The following is a 22,841-nucleotide window of genomic DNA, read 5'->3' as shown; positions in this document are numbered from 1 at the left end:
GATGCGGTTTTGAACCGTCGTCCTCCCAAATGCGAGTCCATTCGAGAACAAGTAATGGACTTCCCGCAACAAAGTGGCATTACGCACCATTGGTTAGACACTAGCAAAAGACAGACTTGGGAATTACTGCCCCCTTAAAAAGCTGTCATCATCACTCCAACACAAGCGTTTGGAGTGACACAGTGACTTGGAAACGTGGACTGATAGTGAATGGCGTCGTATTATGTTCAGCGATGGATCGCAGCTCTTCACTATCTCGGCTGATCATCCTCGGCGAGTATGGCGGCGACTAGATGAATCTCATTCTTTGAATGCCTTGGAGAGGCACAACGGTGTTACTCTTGGCATCATGGTGTGGGAAATCATCGATTACGACTCCAGGTTACGGGTAGTAGTGATATAGGTATCTCTGACGGCATAACAGTACGTCCTCATGTGCTACCTGACATGCGACGGTGTCGTGGTGCCGTTTCTCAACAGGACAATGCTCGTTCACATATGGAACGTGTCTCCCTGACCTTACTGAGTTATTTTAAGGTACCTCTATCATTAGAAAGATCCCCAGATCTGTCTCCGACAGAATATTTGTAGGACCAGATACGACGTTCGTCGCAGAAACAGTATCCAGGGTTATGGCAATTGTGGATCACCTTGCCTCACAAGAGGATACAACGACTTTGTGACGCCCTTCCTAACTGAATCAGTGTATGCATCCAGGCCCAAAGATGCAGCGCCATACTGATAAGCGGGCTCATACTGCCATGTTATTTGTAAATTACACTCGATTTTGTAATCACTGAAATGAGATACGTTTCAACACGAGATGTTTCATTTTGTTTCCTCCTGTCCTTCTGGATACTTCACTTCTTATGTCAGGCTATGTACATCCACCAACCTTTTCGCATGTATTTGCAGTTCAAGTGGTTCATCTCATTTCAGCTATCAAAAAATACCAAGATTGAAAATTAAAAGAAGGAGAAGGAAATCAAATTACGGACGTACAATTGTCTTATGGCCTTTATACAACAAATTAAACATTACTTTATACTACAGAACAGTAAGTGTTAGTTAGTCAATTTAGCCTTGAAGCACCAGAGGTCAACGATCTCGAGGCTGTATATGATGTGGCAGTCTTAGCAGCAATATATTATTGTCCGCGAAGGACACATAGAATTTCGAACAGAATTTTGTCAATCTCAAATATCTTCATCATGATTAAACTGCTATTTCCAGCAACAAATGGACTGTCTAGAGTTTACCACATATACATAGTTTATAAGATACTGGGTGTCCCCAGTTCATCTCCGTAACATCCTGAGAAGAGTCAAAATTATCGCTATCATAAAACCAAGAAAACCACTTAACAATCCTGGAAACTTCCTACCTGCAAAATCTGTTAGAGAACTTTTAAGATTGTGAACGTGACTGCGCTTCAGTAATGTGCATCCAAGAGCTAAAAAGTTTTAAGACAAAGCTCTACAGCAGAAAGCTGCCGATTTTATATCCTGTATTTTAAATGATGATTAAGTGGGTGACTCTCACATTTACTAGACAGTCAACGACATAGTTATAGATAATATGTAGATATAGAAATATGTAATTATATGTGCAATACCTTCTCAAGAAGACAGTTTTAAAACTTTCGATGCCATGGTCAGTGTTTGGTAAACCAGTATTGTGAACTTGTTGGCAGTTATTTCAAATCCACTGAAGCTCTATGAATGAATGTTTCAATGTCGCCTTTCAGACGCAATGTGCCCTCTGTCTTTAATAGGGCTGTTATTACTTTTCAATTATTAAGCCTTATACAATCAGTCGAGACTAGCTTTATAATTCACGACTCGACGTTCATCGATCTTCCCGCGTCTACGATACGGTCCCTCTCTGAGTCCTGATGCTGAAGATCTGCACTATAACAAAAGACCACAAACTGTCATGATTATCGACTCATTGAAAACCGTATGTAATTTGTGGAATTACACGGTGGATGAAGCAGGTGAAGAAAACAGAAACGGGGTCTACTCAGGGCGGTGTACTGACCCGAGACCTTTTTAATATTTATACCAACGGCAAACGGCTGTCGAATGACACTATGAACTTCACACATATTGATGACAGAGAAGTAACCATCCAGGGCAATGTGTGTGAGGAGCTGGAAGCGACTCTCGATAAAACTGTAGAGAGGCTCAAATAATACTATGTACCTAATCAATTTAGGCCTAACCCCCAAAACCTGTTTGCCTCCTCATTTTCCCAACAGACATGCGTCCATATCGTGCTATGTTATACAAGAGGAACGCTTTTGGAACACTGTCTGACATACTGAGCAGCACTCTATTGTCTTGCATTCTGCACGCCTCGGTGACGACTTTTGCGTTTGCAGGTGGTGCGCAGAGCAGACACAAGGAGAGACGGTTTCTCGCAGCCACCCCGGCTGGCGGACCACTGACCTCGCGGGTGAGTATGTCACAACAATCAATTCAAATGATTACATTACCATCAACCCGTAACATCAAGACGAAAAACACCTTTATGGAATATTACTGTGGTTTTTAGAAAAACACAACTATATTGAACACTTGAATACACAGGATTAATGTACCACAATAATATTCATTTATTAGTTCGTTATCAACCAGCTTTCGTTTTCCTAGGCCACCATCAGGTACCTTAATAATGTGCGGATAGTCCACACAACATCAGCGAAAGACCACAGGCGTACAAAGATTGTTTTTTCAAAGATATGTGACATTTTATGGCTATATCAATACAAAAACACAATCATAATATAATACTCAAAGAAGCTATGAACAAATAAGCACTGTGTTACAATACATCCAAAGATTAAAAGTATAGGAATGTATAAGCCAAACATGTTGTAGGCTACAAGTGAGTAATGGCACAGATTACTATGTTACATGCCCAAGCTGGTGATTGTGATTAACGGGTCCAAAAACGGGAGGAGGGCGGCAGAGGGGAGAAATTAGTCCATGCAATGTGGATGTGGAACAGTTGTAACAAGAATATTATCTAACTATGAGACAACTATTAACCGACTGCTGCTACGTTAGTAAGGATGAGTAATGACACAGTGTTTGGTCACTAACCAACCAGGTCGGAATTCTGTAATTGGTGTTCATTAACGGCCAGAAATTCGGGTAGTGTTAGTTCATCATCGTCATCATCATCATTATTATATCCATCCAAGGATTAGGTGCTGTAATCGTCTTTCCCGGTCTCTGTCGTCCATCCATCTCTTACGAGGTCTACCTGTTTCCCTTTTCCAGTTGGCCAATCACTCATTTTCTTTTTTTTTGGCAATCTATTTTCTTTCGTTCCGTCAACATGATCCTCCCATTTCCTTCTATTCTCTTCTATCCTGTTATTAACCGGAAAGACTTTTAAATCCGATCTTATTGTTTCATTTCTTATTTTATCCATTTTACTACAGCCTCTAACATATCTCATGGAATTCTGCTCTGCTGATTACATGTATTTCTTTTGTACCGTGCATCTTTCGGAACCATATACAAGGGTAGCTTCAGCCATAATTTTATACAATTTCGTTTGTGATTCCTCGTTTTTTTCCAAAGTTCTTACAATAATTCCGCAGGTAGCTTGACATTTAATAAAATTCTTATCAATGTTTCTGCCATAGCCAAAGCTAGTGTCACATCTTACATAACTGAAGTGAGATAATTGTTCTAAATTTTTCTTATTTATTATTATTTCCGATCTGTCTGGATTCTTTCCTTTGAAAACCACTATCTTTATATTATTTGCAGCTGTAATTAAGTTTTAATATATTGCGTTTTGGCTCAATCTACACTCCTGGAAATGGAAAAAAGAACACATTGACACCGGTGTGTCAGACCCACCATACTTGCTCCGGACACTGCGAGAGGGCTGTACAAGCAATGATCACACGCACGGCACAGCGGACACACCAGGAACCGCGGTGTTGGCCGTCGAATGGCGCTAGCTGCGCAGCATTTGTGCACCGCCGCCGTCAGTGTCAGCCAGTTTGCCGTGGCATACGGAGCTCCATCGCAGTCTTTAACACTGGTAGCATGCCGCGACAGCGTGGACGTGAACCGTATGTGCAGTTGACGGACTTTGAGCGAGGGCATATAGTGGGCATGCGGGAGGCCGGGTGGACGTACCGCCGAATTGCTCAACACGTGGGGCGTGAGATCTCCACAGTACATCGATGTTGTCGCCAGTGGTCGGCGGAAGGTGCACGTGCCCGTCGACCTGGGACCGGACCGCAGCGACGCACGGATGCACGCCAAGACCGTAGGATCCTACGCAGTGCCGTAGGGGACCGCACCGCCACTTCCCAGCAAATTAGGGTCACTGTTGCTCCTGGGGTATCGGCGAGGACCATTCGCAACCGTCTCCATGAAGCTGGGCTAGGGTCCCGCACACCGTTAGGCCGTCTTCCGCTCACATCCCAACATCGTGCAGCCCGCCTCCAGTGGTGTCGCGACAGGCGTGAATGGGGGGACGAATGGAGACGTGTCGTCTTCAGCGGTGAGAGTCGCTTCTGCCTTGGTGCCAATGATGGTCGTATGCGTGTTTGGCGCCGTGCAGGTGAGCGCCACAATCAGGAGTGCATAAGACCGAGGCACACAGGGCCAACACCCGGTATCAGGGTGTGGGGAGCGATCTCCTACACTGGCCGTACACTACTGGTGATCGTCGAGGGGACACTGAATAGTGCACGGTACATCCAAACCGTCATCGAACCCATCGTTCTACCATTCCTAGACCGGCAAGGGAACTTGCTGTTCCAACAGGACAATGCACGTCCGCATGTATCCCGTGCCACCCAACGTGCTCTAGAAGGTGTAAGTCAACTACCCTGGCCAGCAAGATCTCCGGATCTGTCCCCCATTGAGCATGTTTGGGACTGGATGAAGCGTCGTCTCACGCGGTCTGCACGTCCAGCACGAACGCTGGTCCAACTGAGGCGCCAGGTGGAAATGGCACGGCAAGCCGTTCCACAGGACTACATCCAGCATCTCTACGATCGTCTCCATGGAAGAATAGCAGCCTGCATTGCTGCGAAAGGTGGATATACACTGTACTAGTGCCGACATTGTGCATGCTCTGTTGCCTGTGTCTATGTGCCTGTGGTTCTGTCAGTGTGATCATGTGATGCATCTGACCCCAGGAATGTGTCAATAAAGTTTCCCCTTCCTGGGACAATGAATTCACGGTGTTCTTATTTCAATTTCCAGGAGTGTATATACTGCTCTTTGTAAATTATCTTCTGCCTCCTGTGTAATTATCTAGTTATCACCATATAACATAGTATTTAATTGTACATTAGATCCAATTTTAATTCCTAACGGTGTGTTATTTTCAACTTCATAACTAGGTCGTCAATATGCAAATTAAATAGAGTGGGTGATAGACTGCACCCCTGTAAAACACCTTTGTTTATTAAACATTCATCTGAAATTTTCGAACCTGAATTTATAAATAGTTTTGTATTTACATAAAGACTCTTTATGTTACTAGTAATATGTTTTGGAAAACCATTTATTTACAGTATTTTCCACAAAAGGTGTCTTTCTACTTTATCAAAGGCTTTCTGAAAACCAATCAATGCTAAATGTGTTTTAAATCCAAATTTCTTACGTTTTTCAATAATTTGTCTTCCTATAAATATATTACCATTACAGAACGTCCCTATCTGAAGCCTGACTACTCTTCTGAGATTAAGGCGTCAGCGATAGTTTGTAGCCTCTCATTAAGAATTTTCCTGTAAATTTTATATCCCTCATTTAGTGAACTTATTCCTCTATAATTCAAGATTTTGAACATGGCTGCAGCAGCAACTGTTAAAATTCTTCTATAATTTCCTGTTTCTTTCCCATTGCCCTTTTTTAAAAATATTATAGAAACAGCTTTGACTGTGGTCGATTCTTCACGAACAGAACCGTTCTTCCAACATGTAGTTAAAAAGTAGACGAATCAGAATTGTAAATTTGTTTCTCCGTGTTTAATTAATTCAGCATTAATGCCATCTTGGCCAGTAGCCTTTCTATTTTTCTATATAAGGCTGCTTTTAATCCTTTTATATCTATTCGATCTATAGAGTTATTATAATTTTTATAAACAACTTTCTTCACTATCTTCATCATATCATAAATTTCTGTTGTGTTAGTTTTCTATTATGTTCGTTTCCTCTATGACTAATATCACATTTCATATCATAAGATGACATTCATTCACAACATTTTCAGCAAAGTTGAAATCTTCCTTTTACAGTCTCCGTCTCCTTCCATCCTCAAACAGTGTCGTAGCTACAGCTCTACCTGATTGACCTACATTTGTCACCAAGGTTGCAGGAAGTTCTATAAATTTCACTCTGTTCCAAATGTGGAATCTTACGTTTACTGTTGAACAGAATGTGGGCAACAGTACTCCTAGTCTAAAAAGCTGTGGCCTATTTCCTGGATTTTAGTTTCCTGGTAAATACCTATGAAGCCCTACATAAATATAGCATGTGGTGCCCCTTTCGTTATCAGCGTGGTTTGGCGCTATCTGAGGAAGAAGTGCTGTTATCCGCTGTCCCATCTTTCTTCAAAAATGTTCAAATGCGTGTGTATTCCTAAGGGACCAAACTGCTGAGGTCATCGGTCTATAGACTTACACACTGCTTAAACTAAATTAGACTAACTTACGCTAAGAACAAAACGAACACACACACACACACACACACACACACACACACACACACACACGCGCGCGCGCGCGCGCGGGAGGGACCGCGCAATCCGTGTCATGGCGTCTCAAACCACGCGGCTACTCCGCGCCGCCCCTCTTTCTGTTGCACATGTTATCAGTTAGGGTAGGACTATAACCATTGCTGTATGCTATTACTTTTGTGGTTTTTACTTCATTAATCACTATAAATATCGTCATTGCCCTGATGCTCTTATAACTGAGAAGCCATTTACTCGCCTAGTTTGTGAACACTCACGCCATAATAGACGCCGATTGTTAATGAGGGCCTTGCTGCCACCACGGTCAGCATTATGAAACCCTGCTTATACTCATGGATGTGGAACCTCTTTACGAGTGCTCCTATTTTATTTTCCCCGTATCTGCAGCCCCAGTCCCTTCCCCCTCACTTTCTCCTCTCCCTGGAATGATAACTTGATATTTTTTAATGTTTACCCCAGTGGCTGCAATACAACGATCGCTGCCATCCAGTATCTACCAAGTACGTTTGCTCTCCCAAATCAGTGTGCCTAATCTCTAGTAAATACAACCTGTACACTTCTGGCCATTAAAATTGCAACAACATTTAGAGGGCATGCGACAAACGTCACATTGTCATTATGTGTATTACTTGCTTGGATGTGCAGATGATTGGAATTTTAGCACAACATCTAGCAGTAGGTATGACGAACGCCATCTACATTCTGCACGTAAGGAAAGTTTAGGCAGCCGGTATCTCTTTTATAAATCACATTTCAGTGTTGGTTGATTGCGTGAATGTGAAGCGTCCACCTGCTGCACTTGTCGGAACAGAACAGCGTCAGAATCCTGGTCAGTCAAGAAAGAACTTCATCTTTCCACGATATCGCACCTCGCTTACGTTGAAATGCCGCAACAGTCACACGAGTATAGAACCAATGGCCTCAGAACGGCCTTTCTCAACGTCTTACATGACCTCAGTGGCCCCACAAGTACGCGTTGCCGCACAGATCGTTCAGCCAGCACGTACCTCGAGACAGCAAATGGGGTTGTTTGAGAGAAGACGCATATCCCTACAGGCAGTACGACAATGTCTGGATCATCATCGTCGTTCAGCATGGCGAAAATAATTGAAGCTTGTGTTAACGCGTCAGGGAAGTGAGTAGTGTGCATAACGACAGTACTGGACGCATAAGTGCTTCCAGGTAGTCTTTGGTTGTGGGTACAGCATCACGGTACAGATACCTGTATGTGAACGTTATGAGGAGAGCGATTTCATTTGTGTTCGTAATAGGTGCCCAGCACCTGCTGTAATGGTATGGGGTGCCAATGGACACATACCATGATCATGTCTGGTTCGCCAGTAATTTCGACAGCAACAATTACATTCTGATGTATTAAAGCCAGTAGCTGTGCCCCTACTTCGTGGCCTCCGTGACATTATCTTAAAAGAAAATAGAATAAAATCTTATGTTGACCTACCTCGATACAAAAGTTGTCCGACTGTTACTCTGGACAGCTCTTTCTCTAAAGCTCTCATCCATTGTAAACATCTGACCATGGCCCGAGAGTCCAGAACCTCACCACTCGCCACTCATCTTGGTTAATGAACTCTGGCGTAAAAATGTTTAACTCTGGTGTAAATATTAAGCAGCATGTCAGAACGAATACCCAAGTCTGTCATCCAAGATAGGTCGACTCTGCGCCAGTTGAATTAGAGCCACTGTTGTCAGCAGAAGTCGCGCCTCTGTCTCCTCAGTTTTTCCCTCGGTATGTCCCCAGATAACTCCACATATTTAATCATGAATTCTTCCTACTCTGCTGTATACATGACGATAACAACATTGACCTCGATTCCTCGTTGTCTCGTTCTCTCTGCTGTGGGAATACAGATAATGTTGTCACAGTTTTGTCACAGGCAACCAGTCTGGCATAATCGTACGCCGTGGAAAATCAACATAACACATCTCCAGGAGACGGAATGGCAACAACTTATAGCAGAGGTCCGATAACTTGCGAACGACGACTACTCACTTACAGAACGACGTTAGAGCGGTGGTTAGGGTGTGCCTAACCCTTCTTACGGCAAACCCTGATAAGATACGTAGTGAAATGGTACCGACACATAAGTAACTACTATTATGCCATCCTCCGAGGCTCAATCACCCAAGGACCCAACTCAACCATCCAGAGGGAGCGGCAGCAGATTAAGGCGCATATAGTAACGATGGCTCGACGTCATCTTCAGGAAGTCCTCGTTAGAACGCGTATGCAGGACTCAACTGACTACGAGACACCTGCCGTGCATCACATCGCAACCTACGACGACAACATCTTACAACCAAACTCGTCACGCCCCAGGCACAGACTGTCAGTCAACAATCTGGAACAGTAACCACCTTCGCTGACCACTATCTGAACATCTGCGGCGCCGGGATTGCTAACGCAACAGCAACTGGTCAGGTTTTGTCTTATATCACATGCACCGTCCCAGATGGAGAGAATACCAAACTGATGGAATTGATCACCTGGGACGAAGTGGAGGCTGTTATCGACAAAGGTGCCAATAAAAATCCCCCTAGCATAGATTGTCTGCCTAAAGAGTTCTTTCGTGTGTCCAGGATGTTAATGGCCCCGAGATGGACCAGTATGTTCAAGAACATTTCACACCGGACCATGTTATCCCTTACAGCTTTGTGACAAGCATCATCATTCCTATATATAAGTTATGCCCTGGTGCAGCGATCACCTACTTCCGTTCACTTACCCGCCTTAATGCGGACTACAAAATCTTTGTTTACATTTTGGCAGCGCGCTTTCTGTCCCTTCTTCCACCGGAACAGACGACTCAAGGTGGTCAGCTGACTATGTAGACAGCTACCGGCGGTTGTCACGATCACTGGCCCCGACGTGCCGGCTCCGGGCAACTATGGCCGCAATCGACTTCGGTAGGGCGTATGACAAAGTACATCACGGTTTCCTATTCTCCATAATGGCTGGGATTACCTTCCCACCCCTTCCTCAACGTCACACATGACAGCGCTAGCTCCCACACAAAAGTCAATGGTCGCTTAAAGAGTCTATCCGACAAGGCTGTTCGCTGTCAATCCTGTTACATGCCTTCGCGCTTGATCCCCTCATGAGGAATCTCAAACCTACGCTCACGGGAACTTTTCCCGTGGTTCGCTCAGGGGCGTAATCACGACATAGTATGACATATGGCATATCGGCAAGCGCCTCAATGAATATGAATAAATCTGCAGCGCTGTCAATAGGACGTGTCTCCTCAAAGCCGAACTAGCTCCCTTCCCACAACTGCCTATCAAGTATCTGGCCATTCATTGTCTTCACTCTCAAAACACCCCTACCATGGCCAATGATTTTCGGCGCGTGTTGCATAGTGTTCGCGCCGAGATCTACAACAACCTACTCCGCCGTCTCGACCCCTGTCAGCGGGTGGACTACCTCATTCGCCATGTTGCTTCGAATTTGGTGCATGTTACACAAGTCCTACCCTTACTGCACGAGATTAAACTTAGTTTGCAAGCGGCCTTCGGCTACCGCCTGACAGCGGAAACAATTCTTAAGGTCCCGTATGAAACGCTGTGAGGGAGGACTTGGTCTACTCAACGTATAGCTCAGGGCTGATGCTCTGTATATGCCAACGATACGGAAGCAATGCATTGGACCGGGTGCGTCCATTACACGCAGTTTGGTAAACGTCCCCATGCCGACGTCAGTCCTTACACCAGTCACATTCATACCTCTTTGTCACATATTGCGATCTTTATTGTGACCTATAGTTATGTGCATCCTGAACTCTCGACCAAGCGTCCTCCAGCAGCAGAAGATCTTTCCTGAGGATGTATATTCCTCAGCTGCCAAAACCAACGCCATACTCTCCTTAAAAGGTTGGACTCTCAACTGCCTCTACGGCGACAACGACTAATCAGGCCTTGGCGTTTGAAGCAGGTTACAAATTCCCCACATCGATTTGGAGCGACGACCAATTGCAGGACCTTATTTGACAACTGCTAGCGTGGTGTATTCATGTGCTCCGTCCAAGTAGTGTCGTAACGGGCCTTATCCCCACTCCTCCCCCCTCTCCTTATGACTTCTACTCCTGCTCATCTCGCTAGATCTGCCTATTTCGTCCCCGCCTTCCGATGACGTCAGAAATGCGATTGCATCTTTCGCCGCACAAGGCAGTCCACATAAGGCAGCACCACGACAATTTACTCTCTCCTTCCACGTCACCTGGACTGGAATTAATTAAAAAAAGGTAGTCTCCACTACGCCACCTAACTACCACATGCACTCCCCTCCTATGCATCCGACTGTGAGGAGGTCCGCGGGCACCATGGCCAGGCCTCAATTGCGACACCCACCCTCCCTGCCCTCGAGATCCGCCGATGCGTAGCCCAGACTTTCTCCTCTCCCTTTTCTTCCTTTGTGGAGTGCATTATACTGTAAATATGTTTCTCTATCGCTTCTCTTTAGCTTTCGGTAGTAAAATTATATAAAAATATAAAAATAAATATATAGCAATTGTCTACAAAAGGCAAAGGTCCGGAGTTCGAGACTCGGTCCGGCACACAGTTTTGATCTGCCAGCAAGCCTGATATCAGTCGGTACGTAGTGTACACAATACTTATTACAAAATTCTTAAAAACAGGAAACTAAAGAATTTACGAAGCGCCAAACGAACAATTAACATACTGCAGAGAAAAGTTCTCACCTAATACGAGGAAAACAACATATTGCAGAGAAAAATTCTCACATAATGCGAGGAACTCCTTACGGAATAGATGAGTCATAAGGAAGGCTTTCAACTTATACCTCGAGATGTGGGCTTAGCGTTCTTTCCTTTTTTTCAATTCTCCAGGAAGCCCACTGAATATGAAACCTGCTGGTAATACCTACTTTTCAGTACTGCCAGAGGCTTTCTTTCGGTGAGAAAACTATTATGGGATGTACTCAGCCTCGTGAGGCCAACTGAGGAGCTACTCAACCGGTTAGTAGTGGTTCCAAGCTCAAGATGACGGGGAGAGCAATTAGCGATGTGCTGACCACCTGCTTCCCCCCCCCCCCCGCCCCCTCCCCCCCCCCCCCCCCCCCCACTCATACCACATCCGATGACGCCATTAGCAGGGTCCCGATTTTGTCCGTGTGGGTCCAGAACACGGAACTTTACCTTACGTACCTTCCGTGCAGTGCTTAAGGAAGCTTTATCCAAGTACAAATAGTTTTTTAACTTGTGTTGAATGATGGACTGTTTCAGTTTCTTCTTAATGATTCAATACAGTCGACAACGAATCCAATGATGACGTAAATGCACAGAGATTTGTGATTTATAATTTCGAGACACTTGAACAGTGGTACATGAAGTAAGTGAAGTGACATCGCAGATGTCTCTGACAGCTCTTTTCTTGGCTGTAAGGATCCGTAGTGAGTTGCCCAAAAATATGGTAGTGTAAGAGATAACACATTGAAAGTGAGTAAAGAGAACAACTGTTCTTGTTCCAGTGTCCGAGAAAGTGGTTCCCCTGGTAAAATCCTTATCACGGTTTATTAAAAAAAAATGGAAGTCTGGATATTGCTACCCGCACTCCAATTTTGTGGCATTTCAGGTTCAGCACAACGATTCTCCGTTTACCATAATCTTGAGTCGCGTGTTTTGTGTGTTAATATGACCACAAGGTGTATCCAGGCCTCGTCTCTATAAAAGCTGACATCAAGAATATCGATGGTATTCATCTTAATAAAGGACGCAAGATTTGCTTTTCATGATTCTTTCAGTTCAAACGCTGCTGTCATTCTGTGAGCGAACAATTTCACTGTTTACCTAACCGCTTAATGCGTAAGTCCCATATATTTTTTTCTTGTGCCAGTTTGCACAATGATTTTACTGGACTCTGTCGCGTAGTGTCGAAAACATGCAACAACTTGCGTTCGTTTGGCTTATATGGTCTTACAGTTCATTCATCATTCAGCACTAAACGTGTCTCCCTAAATTTCTTAGTAAATCGACGAACGGTGTTATGATGTGCTACCGATGTTTCCGGGAATCTTTCAGGAAAGGCCTCCTGTACTAAATCTGTATATTTATCGCGTTGTTAAAACGCATATTCAACAAGAAAAGTACCTTTTCTCATCTTAACGAATCGTAATTTAAAAACCAGTTGGCCGCTCGGTTTGAGGCGCCATGTCACGTACTGCGCGGCTTCTCTCGCCGGAGGTTCGGGTCCTCCCTCGGGCATGGGTGTGTGTGTTTGTCTAGGGACCGATGACCTCAGCAGTTTGGTCTCTTAGGAATTCACACACATTTGAACATTTTTAAACATCGCATTCAGTAGCTTTATCAGCTGAATCAAACCTGTTAAATATTACGCCGCAGCAGAAAGAATTAAAAATCAGTCACATATCTAAGAATACAGTTCTGCCGACTTGCGTTCTGCCCATTTGTTTCGAACTTCTAGCTCAACATCCGTAGCCTGCAATCCAGTGCACAGTGATTTTCTAACCGTAGCGTATTTGTATCAAACGATGACGATTAATATTCTGCCGACAAAGTACGAATCATCACGGTGTCGTACGAAGTATGCTAGAGATTTCAGTTGTGTGCCAAGCATTTCAGCCGCGCTAGGATACACGCGAGATCCGATCTCTGTGTGCGACTTACACTCACTTTTCCCCAATCATTGAGATTAATTGTATCTAAATGAATAACTGTGCATTATTTTACAGCATTTGTGAATAAATGCACAGCAATGGCATCCCGGAATATTATTTGAAGTAGATTAGCTGTGCGCCAACTAGCTAGACTGTTAGTAGCTCCAATCTATTCTAATACTCCGCGTGATATGCTACTAGGGATTACGTCAGCAAGACTTCAGCAAAGTAGAGGTTGGAGTAAGTTCTAAGCACCGATTCACAATAGTGATGCAGCAAAGTATTAATTTTACTTTTGTAGTCTTCAGCAGACAGGAGCGACTAACGTTACTACACGTTGGCCATACCACTTTCCATGGACTCTTTGTTAGACTGAAAAATCAGAGTGACAGCTATGTAAATGAGGATATGCCAGCAAGAAGGAAAGAGACTTGCTTGTGCCACAAAGTTTTGAGGCCAGTTGCACTATTTGCATCAAGTGTTAGTCCACACCTACACTTATCTTCAGAAAAAAAACAGAACACCCTGAAGACAAGAGACAGTACAGTAGTACGTTCAGCAGAAGTGATTAGCATTTCACTCACCTCGGTTCAGTATGTGTCCTATTGCCTTGTAGGCAGAGCCCCACCATGGGCCCTGATAACTTGTTTCATGCATGATGGCATCGACGCGTGCAAGCCGCAAGTGGCGTCCAGTGGTACAGCCATCAATGCTGCACTCACTTGGCTTCAAAGTTCAACGGTGATGGTTGGCATTGGTTCACTGCACTCATCGTTTCACCATGTTCCACACATTTTAGACTGGCGACAAGTCTGGTGATATGGTGGGCCAACACAAAAGCCTGGTATTCTGTGACATCAAGAAGGCACGTCTTAGTGCAGCAGCATGTGGCCGTGCTTTGTCTTGTCGAATAATGGCGTCTGGGGAGTTGCGCAGAAAGGGTATGGCTACGGGTCGCAAGATGTCATCCGCGTGAGTCACATTAGTCACGGTGCCCTGGACACGCACCAATTCCGATTTGTGGTTGTACTCAACAGCATTACACACCACAAGGTTTTGAGTTGGCACTGTATGTCTTGTGCGAATGTATACACTGTGATGGCGCTCCCCCTGTCCACGGCGAACCAAAATGAGACCACCATTTTCAAACAAATAGTACCTGGATTCGTGCGAAAACACTATCTGATGCTATTCCTGTCCCGACTGACGTATTTCCGTTCACCATCGCCATCTACACTGAAGAGCCGAAGAATCTGTTATACCTGCCTAATATCATGAAGGGCCCCCGCGAGCACGCAAAAGTGTCGCAGCACGACGTGCCATGAACTCGACTGAAGTACTGCTGGAGGGAGTTGACACCACGAATCCTGCAGTGCTGGCCATGAATCCGTAAGAGAACGAGGGAGCGGAGGTCTCTTGTGGGTGTTCCGGTAGCCACTCTGTAGCAATTTTGGACCCGTGGGGTGTCGCATGTCCTGCTGGAATTGCCCAAGTCCGTGGGAATGCACCCTGGACATGAATATACGCAGGTGCCCAGATAGGATGCTTACGAAAATGACACCTGTCAGAATCGTATCTAGATGTATCAGAGGTCCCGTATCACCACAAATGCCCCACACTGCTACAGAGCCTCCACCAGCTTGAACAGTCTCCAGCCGAGATGCAGGGCCGATGAATTCATGAGGTTGTCTCGATACTCGTACACGTCCTTCCGCTCGATACAAATCGAAACGAGACTCGCCGGACCAGGAAACACGTTTCCAGTCATCAACTGTCCAATATCGGTGTTTACGGGCTAAGGCGAGGCGTAAAGCTTTGTGTCGTGCAGTCATCAAGGGTACACGTGTGAGCTCCGAAAGCCCACATCGAAGATATTTCGTTGAATGGTTCACACACTGACACTTGTTGATGGCCTAGCATTGAAATCCGCAGCAATTTGCAGAAGGGTTGCGCTCCTGTCACATTGAACGATTCTCTTCAGTTATTGCTGCTCCTGTTGTTGCAGGATCTTTTTTCGGCCACAGCGATGTCGGGGATTCGATGTTTTACCGGATTCCTGCTACACATGGTTCACTCGTGAAATGGTAGTCCGGGGAAATCCCCACTTCGTGTCTACCTCGCAGATGATGTCTCCCATCGAACGTGCGCCGACGTTCAAACTCACTTAACTCTTTCAGACCTGAATTTTTTCTGGAGGAAGGAAAATGTTTCTTTATGTGGCAAAGATCTAGATGATTTTTAATGAGTTTAAATTCAAGATTCATACAAAAATGCGTACCTATTTTCGAAACATACATTGTACACTTGGCTGCATTTTATGGACTAAAGTAACTAATTACGAAACATTCTCTATTGTAATAAATAGTAAAATCATTATTCAGTAATTACCATGCAAAACAACAATAACAATATTCAATTATACAGTGGAAACCATGTATTCTGGTGGTCAAGAGCTGCTGTGCACTGACTGCTGCATTGATTTGTTGATATTTTCGCTGTGATGACCAACAATTGGCAGCACTTGCGCTTGATAGAAAGGTTGAACACTCACAAATGTGTACCTCAGGTTTCCATTCGGAAAAAATACTTCTGTTGCATCTAAGAACAGAGAGTGTGCACATTTGTAACCACAGGGTCTGAAAGGGTTAACTCTCGGTAACCTGTCACTGTAGCAGCAGTAACAGATCTAACAACTGCGCCAGCCATTTGTTGCCTTATATAGATGTTGCCGACCGCAGTCCGTGCTGTGCGTGTTTAAATATCTCTGTATTTGAATAAGCCTGCCTATACCACTTTATTTGGTGCTTCAGTGTAGCATGTTTCTGCACATTCCCCACAGGTAGGCAGAGAAGTGGACTACGCGCACGTAACCCACACCGTAATAAACGGCGACGGTCTGTCACCCTTGGTAATGTACGATGTGTTTCTCTGTTTCACTATTGTCCCAGAGCGCAATTCTGTCTGCTCCGCAGTGCCAATCAGATGAGCTGCCGATCTTCTTGTGGGGAAAGGAGGGTGGGGGGGGGGGGGGGTTCAGGGTGGTGCTTCCTGACCCATTTCATCGTCTTTTACGGCCTTACGTGAACCTTTCCTCACACACCCATTGCACCGCTGAAGCACTTCATTCGATTTAGTAGCAATTTCCCAGATGGATGCATCATATCCTCCAATAATGCCCCCTCTTTCAAACTCACTGTTTTGTCGGTATGATGCGACATACGTTTACGAGGCACGCTGCACATGTGCTCAAGTCGCACTGATTCATTACGTTCGGTGTACTGCGACTACGAGAGCCGCAGGAAAATTTATCGATGTTGCCCCTGAACCTGCGGGCCGATATGGTTCAAATGCCAATCATTTCTGCCGAACATACTAATGTACATGTCCTGTGAATATGAACTTCCTATCTCTAGTCGTTCAAGGTATTCTGTTCTTTTCTTAACTGTGCTGAGCGCTCACTATAGGTCACTGAAAAACGAATAATAAGAAGATCATTAGCCATTGCTCTGCATATTAACAATAGAACGTCTCGACAACCAGTTCGAGTCACTCCGCCCGCGGGATTAGCCGAGCGGTCTGGGCCGCTGCAGTCGTGGAGTGTGCGGCTGGTCCCGCCGGAGGTTCGAGTCCTCGTTGGGGCATGGGTGTGTGTGTGTTTCTCGTTTAGGTTAAGTAGTGTGTAAGCTTAGGGATTGATGACCTTAGCAGTTAAGTCTCATAAGATTTCACACACATTTTTTTGGAGTGACCCCGCTCAATGTGAAGAAGCAAAAGTGGTCCAGGTGCGAGTAGGAAGCGCGCACTGAGGGTTCCGTACACACTTGATTACGTATATAGACTGTTCATACATCCCGGGAAAGGAGAATCTCAACGATGTTTGTCTGTTATCGACACTGATACTGGCAAGATATCAGTTCTGGGAATTCCAAGACTTTCGAGAAAGTTTTAATTTAAAGTCTGAAGTCGGATAACAAACGAGAAAAATATTTTTGTATGATATAATTATAAATTAACGATTTTCTGATTGTTTCCTTTATTTTTAATATGGATTCTTGGTTTTTGCCAAATTTCATTATTCTAGGTTAACAGGTTTTAATGAGTGAGTTTGCGAGCTTCAAAATTATGTGACATAACTGGTCGTATCCTTTTGTTACACTAATTCATAAGCTTAGCTTTTTTACACCATCATCTGACCATAGTCCTTAATATTTGACATAAATTTCAACTTGATACTCTACCCTTTCCTAAGAAAATGAGGTGTTAACAGACAAACTGTCAGGTAGCAAACGACAAAAAATTATTTTCTTGTGGTATAATTACAAATTAACGATTTTTGGATTTTTTCCTTTACTTGCACCTTCTTCTTGCCAACTCTTATAATTCTAGAGCGAAGTAAACAACCCTATAGATTTTGATAATTGACTTTGCGTGACAGTTTTCTGTATCCTTTGACTGCATTGACGTACAAGCCTGAATGACTTACACCTGCATGGAACTGTATATCTTAGTATGTGATATCAATTTCAACTTTACACTTCTACGTGTTCCTGAGAAAATGGGGTCTGAACAGTTGAACAGACAACGCATTGATCTTGTAAGTTTCCGTTTTTACCGATTGTGGTACGGAACCCTGAAAGTGGAGTCTTCGTTGGTATGGACACATCATACGGACACGGCCCATCTTGGTTACCAGCTCAGCCCATCATCTTACTGTCAAAGGCCAGAGAGACAGCGAGAAAAACCTAAATTACGGCGGTAGGACACATGAGACCTTACATCAAGAAGCATAAATCCACATAAATTTACATGGAATAAGCTACATCGTAGTAAATGGCTTCTATAGACAGAAAATGCCGATCATGTTCCAAAGGGAAGGCGCTAGGAAGAAGAAGTGCAAGTCTAATCTTATTCCAGGTCGGACCTCTTGGAGGAAAGCAATATCCATGTCCACCGCACGTGGTGTATCCCTTAACATTTGTACCTTCACTGGGGTGCTAATGCCGTTGATGTTAACGGTACTTACGTGGTATGCTCGTGACATCGCAGTTAATTAGATTGACTGGGAAAGGTCATGGCATCACTGACACTCAAGTTAAAGGTCACCTTGCGTGCGGGGCCCGTCCGATGCAGCGTCGGCGAGGGGCGTCGGTTAATCATCTGGCTGCATCATATCGTTCAGTTCCACGTCATTAGCCCCGTCTCCCAATGAGCATTGTGGGATGGGTTCTGTCGGTTGGCGTTCGCTAGTCCCCGCAGTTGTGGGGTCATCCTTCTGCATAGTAGTCTCCATTTCACCGCCTTGCGTTTGGTGCTCCTGGCGAGTGGTAGCTGCAAGATGGGAGAGGCTGCATCATATCCAGCTGACAGCGACGTGCTGGGGTCGTCCTCGTTTTCCGGCTGCGCACGTCCCTCGTGCAGCCCTTGTTCTATCGACAGCCGCCTCTTCTTTTGCCCTTTCGGGGGCTTCTGTTGGCGCTGGCGCATCTCTTGAACCCACGTTTCCACATAGATACAAAGGGTCGAATTGTGCCGCCATTTGTTCCTGGCCGCGATGTACTTGAGGGGTAACGGGACGGAGATACTGCTGCATCAAATGTAACTGCCGCAGTATAGGATCTGAGGCAGAACTTAGGATCACTTGAGATGAGGGCCGGTAGTGGTCGACACCCACATCATTCCTCAAGGCCTCCAGTATTGGGCACCCTAGAAATTTTGCACGTGTGCGAAATATAAGGGTTGCTCAGAAAGTAATGCGCCGCACTTTTTTTCTTAAACAGTTCTCTATTGAACGTAATGAGAATTACACACACGAAAGGATGGTGTTTCATCTATACACCCTATTTTTGCAAGTATCTCCATCCCGATCTAAGGCCTTCTTCCTCCAGCACGAAACCAGGGCGTGTATGCCCTGTCGGTATCAATCCTTCTCCTGATGGCAGAATCAGTGCGTCACTGTGTGAATCATCTCCACATTGTCCTCAAAATGTCTTCCACGAATGGCATCCCTTAATGGCTCAAACAAATGGAAGGTGGCTACGTCAGGTGTGTCAGGTGTGACAGCCGTTGATGGTCTCCCCGACCGCCGCAAATCGTAGAGTTGCGCTGAGCTGCCTTTTGATGACTTCACCCAGCGATTGACTGTGCAGATGCTCCATACACTTTTCACAAGCGTTTGTGAATATTCCATACTGTTCCTTTCTCTGCAGTGATAAATTTAATGACGACACGTTGTTTGTATTGTACACCACCAACAGACACCATTTTGAAGCTGTTCTGCAGCTACGGTATCTGTCGGAAGTGAAGGAAACTTGACGTGCTCACTCAGGAGACTTCAGATAATAAATACGTAACGTTTCGAATTCGTAGCACTGTTTCGAAGTGAGAAAAAAAATGCGGTACGTTACTTTGTAGGCAACCCTCGTACGTAACAATACAGGCTTAATAAGTAGTTTGCCGACATCGAACATGGCCAATAGCAATGATCCACCTCAAAGCCACGAATAAAACTGGTGTAATAAAAGTTGTCATTTGAATGTTTTCCTGTGTACACTCAGTTCGCTACATTCACTCGTAATGCACACATATTACCAATCTAGTGTTCTATTTCCGTTCAGATCTGTGTCATCGGTGTACTGCTAATCATGCCTAAAAGAAACGAACTGAGTTTAGAAAAACGAGTGCAGATAAAGTTTTTGCATGAACAAGGGAAACCGCAGGTCGAGATATTTAAAACCGTAAAATGTTCATGTCGATCAGTACAATATACTATTGAGCGATTCTCCATGACTGGGTCGTATGTTAATTGGCCCAGAACGGGGCAGAAGAGAATCGGAACAGACCGTGAGGACCGAAGGATAGTGAGAGTAGTTAAAAAATAGGAAGAAAACCTCTTAACGTCTTTAGACCTTGCTGCTGAGTTGTCTGAAAGTTTTAAGAAAACAATATCTGCTCGCACCACTCGTAGACGACTCCAAGAGTATCAGTGGGCTCTAAAACATCAAACGTTCACCGAACAACATTGGTCAAATATCATGTGGTCTGACGAGACAAACATTCAGGTAGTTTTATAAACTTGATGTTTTAACAACACACACCAGTGCGGATAGAAAACGAAATGAATTAATTTAAAATCTCATGAAATAATTCTCTGTAATATTTATATTCACATTTCAGATTTTTGGTACACCGGGTGTGACCTATGTCAGTTACGAGTAATACAAAACACGGCGGAAGGAGCGTCTGATAGTTCGCATAAGCTTGATCGTCGCATTTCGCAGGTGTGGGTGAAACGGTCGTAGGATTCCACAACGTACAAGACGTCCTAGAATCTGCTTTCCTTCCCTCTTTTACAACCCTTTTTGGCGATACAAACATGGACTGTGTTAAATTCCGGCGTGATAACGCAATCCGCTATAAATCAATCGGCACAATGACTTGACTTCGTGAAAATAACGTCGAGCTCCATAGATCATTTATGTGTTTTACTGAAGCGCAAAGTCAGGCGGCACACAATTAAGCCAAAAGAAGAATTAAGTGGCCTCCTTGAGTGGAACCCCATAATTGACGAAGATTATGGAAAGCTAGTGTACTCTCTACCAAAAAGAAAGAGCGAAAGGTGGGCCCACTAAACACTAATTTTGCGTTACTAATACAGATTATGAACTTAAATTGTTTCTATTCATTTAATTTTCTTATTTTTCACAACACTCGAGTTACCTAGGTTGCTCAATACCTTTAGCCGAGGGTGTATGCGAGAGGGAGCGACGTCATCTGAGGCGTCAGTGTCTGTTATGCTGGAGGTACCTGCACAAGGCGTCTCTGAACGCAGTCCGAGTGAATATGTCCTTGTCCGCAACCGGAGCAGTTCCTCGGATGTCCATCATAAACGACGATTGAACGACACCCATCGATGGACACGTATGAAGGTATGTTTTCTTCGGAGCTCAATACGAACTTGACGCGCACCACTTAGAACGGGATACGTGTCAAAAGTTTTCCACCTTTTCTCCACATGACTACGAACTGTACCTAACGGTCGTAGACACTATAGCCAGAGCGTCGGGGACTTCAGAGGAGAGTTCGAAAACACGCAACGTTCGAACTGCTAGACCAGCGTTATTAACTGCCACCACACCCACATCCACGTCAGAATGGCAAAAGCAGAAACCTTCGGCGGATCTGCGACGATTTATCTATGAGCTTGATGTAAACCGTGCTGGATACAATGTGCAGATGAATTCCTAGCAGATCTTATAGTTCTAAATGCACCACGTCACGCAAAGGACGTTCGATTTCATGAGCTTTGGGTCGGGTTTATTGTGCGTTGAACATAAGCTCGATCGTCGCCTTTCGATACGAAAGACCATTGTGCTTCGAGTCGATCTAAATAGCACTACTAAAAAAGGCCACTCGCAAGTAGGGAAACGCTCGCTAGCGGAGTGCAAAAAAAATGTTCAAATGTGTGTGAAATCCTACGGAATTAACTGCTAAGGTCATCAGTCCCTAACCTTACACACTACGTAACCTAAATTATCCTAAGGACAAACACACACACCCATGCCCGAGGGAGGACTCGAACCTCCACCGGGCCCAGCCGCACAGTCCATGACTGCAGCGCCCTAGACCGCTCGGCTAATCCCGCGCGGCTAGCTGAGTGCGGCTCGGAGTGCCGAGCACGTGCGCTCCGCTACACAGCCGAAGGCTAACTGCGTCTCGGCTATCCGGACACCGTCCCTGAATGACTTGTAAACTCGTGCGAGGCGGCTCACTGATTCCTTAAGCGCGGATACGCAACACTCTCGACCTCTCACGGCAATCAGCGATATGCTGGACGTAGTGAGGTTAATGGGCAGGGTCACTACGTCAGTAGTGTGTGCGTTAAGTTATTCATTTTAGGGCCCCTGTTTACTACACTTCTTTGCTCGAATGATCGTTCCTGTCACATCCCTGAATACTGACCGTTCCTCCTGGGACATACTGTATGCCATGGGAGGCAACAAACACAGAACGGATCAAAACAGTTCAAATGGCTCCAAGCACTATGGGACTTAACATCGGAGGTCATCAGTCCCCTAGACATAGAAATACTTAAATCGAACTAACCTAAGGACATCACACACATCCATGCCCGAGGCAGGATTCCAACCTGCGACTATAGCGGCAGCGCGGTTCCGAACTGAAGCGCCTAGAACCGCTCGGTCACAGCGGCTGGCAGAACGGATCCCTTTGGCACACCCCACTCCAAACGGTCCCAATTAGATTCAATTTCTTTTCCAGTACTTGACTCTAGACGACAACCTCAATTATTGTTGAGCTCTTCTGCTTAATCACATAATGTTATAACTTAGACAAAAGTGTTACATGCTGCACACGAATGCTTTTGTTAAATCAGGTAAATTACCTGTTCTCCTCAGCCACTCTAGGGCCTCACACACAAAAGAATGAACAGCATTTTA

The 22,841-nt window shown here is 44.8% G+C and overlaps 1 protein-coding gene across 1 annotated transcript in view; it reads left to right on the top strand.

Moving 5' to 3' along the window:
- The first annotated feature begins 2,393 nt into the window (after window positions 1–2,393).
- Window positions 2,394–22,841, top strand: part of LOC124595754 (potassium voltage-gated channel protein Shaw-like) — a 408,834-nt gene continuing 388,386 nt past the window's right edge. Inside the window, exon 1 of the mRNA XM_047134633.1 lies at window positions 2,394–2,457. The gene's annotated coding sequence lies outside the window, so the exon portion shown is untranslated. The remainder of the gene's footprint in view (window positions 2,458–22,841) is intronic.

The sequence above is a fragment of the Schistocerca americana genome, chromosome 2 (genome assembly GCF_021461395.2).
Source record: "Schistocerca americana isolate TAMUIC-IGC-003095 chromosome 2, iqSchAmer2.1, whole genome shotgun sequence".
NCBI classification, from domain to species: Eukaryota; Metazoa; Arthropoda; class Insecta; order Orthoptera; family Acrididae; genus Schistocerca; species Schistocerca americana.
Note: the sequence above shows the minus strand (reverse complement) of the source record. Positions and strands in the feature narration are given on the sequence as shown.